Raw genomic sequence first — 1,562 nt, 5'->3', positions numbered from 1 at the left:
AGAGCCAGCATTGTGAACCTACTGTCCCTATTCATAGCCATGATGCTCCTACTGAACCCCATGTCCCTGAGGCCTCCTGTGACCAGAGCTAGAACTTTCTGAATTGAGCTGCCATTTTCCAAATCTATCAGGGCTTGCCAAATCCCTATGCCTTCACCCACGCTGTTCCTGAGCCCACAGTCTGCCTCTCTGGAATACTACCATCACTAGAGACATTCTCTAATGTCCAATCAGAAAGTGACTCCTCTCCATTTATTCCTACAGTTCTTTATGCCTGCAGTAACAAAATATTACCAGGCCATACTATAGGTTTTTGTTTTATGGTCTCCTTTTTCTGATAAGCCTGAGCAAGTCTGCGCTCAGGAACCAAGACTCACTTCCTTTTGTGCACCCAAAGGCTATCACAGCACCTAGCATGTAGTGGGTGCTCAAATGTCAGTTGAAAGAACTGGTGAGTTTTAGGTGAAGGATATCATGGTGTCCAGGGTGCTATTCTCTCAACTTTATGTAGGCTTGGAATCTTTCAAAGGTGAGTGTTGTATGAAAGGAGAGACTGGTTAGTACTCCCCTTGACAAGGATGGAAGAGGCCCTCAGGCCTGACAACTAACATGCAGTTAAGACATTTCCACCTATTTTGTGGCATCTAAAGCATCATTTTTAAGCTGGATGTGGTGGCTTATGCCTGTAATCGTAGCACTTTGGGAGACCAAGGTGGGAGGATTGCTTGAGGCCAGGAGTGCAAGGCCAACCTAGCCAACATGCTAAGAACCCATCTCTCTCTCTTTTTTTGTTTGTTTGTTTGTTTGTTTGTTTTTTAAAAAGAAAAAAGACATAGAAAAAAGATGAGAGGCTGAGCATGGTGGCTCACATCTGTAACTCCAGCACTTTGAGAGGCCGAGGTGGGAGCATCACTTGAAGCCAGGAGTTCACATCAGTCTGGGCAACAGAGGGAGACCCTGTCTCAGGAGAAAGAAAAGAAAGAAAGGAAGGAAGGAAGGAAGGAAAAGAAAGAAAGAAAGAAAGAAAAAGAAAGGAGAAAGGAAGGGAGGGGGAGAAAGGAAGGAAGAAAGGAAGAAAAAGAGAGAGAAAGAAAGAAAAAGAAAGAAAGGGAAGGGAAAGGGGAAGGGGAAGGGGAGGCAAGGGAAGGGAAGGGAAGAGGGAGGGAGGGAGGGAGGAAGGAAGGGGAAAAAAGTGACGAAGGAAGATGAATTGAAAGGAGGTCCCTAGAGTTCTGTGTCACAGCACTTAGGATGTTCAAACTGATGAGCTCAGTCCTTCCCCCAGGGCAGCAGTCCTACTGGAAAGCCCCATGGAAAGGGGTTCTGTCTGCATGTGAGTGTGCATTGGAAGGGGTAGGGCAGGATTACTGGAATACAATATCCCAGCTTCTGGGAGGAGGAAAGGGGTTGCACCTGAGCCTTGGGTCTGCTCTCTGCACACATGCCTGCCAGCACATCTGCCCAAGGAAGCCTTGAATTAGTATGTTGGAGAGCAAAAATCTGAGATCTAGAACTCTTCCCACTCAATTCCTCAATACACAGCTTCCAGGTGTGCAAATCCT

At 46.6% G+C, this 1,562-nt stretch overlaps 1 non-coding gene across 1 annotated transcript; it reads left to right on the top strand.

Moving 5' to 3' along the window:
- The first annotated feature begins 533 nt into the window (after positions 1–533).
- Positions 534–660, top strand: LOC112206302 (U6atac minor spliceosomal RNA). The gene has a single exon (XR_002940535.1). It is a non-coding gene; the product is annotated as a U6atac minor spliceosomal RNA (small nuclear RNA).
- Positions 661–1,562: the final 902 nt, after the last annotated feature.

This window comes from Pan troglodytes, chromosome 17 (genome assembly GCF_028858775.2).
Source record: "Pan troglodytes isolate AG18354 chromosome 17, NHGRI_mPanTro3-v2.0_pri, whole genome shotgun sequence".
Classification (NCBI taxonomy): Eukaryota; Metazoa; Chordata; class Mammalia; order Primates; family Hominidae; genus Pan; species Pan troglodytes.
The sequence above is the reverse complement of the archived record's forward strand: the minus strand, read 5'-3'. Positions and strand labels throughout refer to the sequence as shown.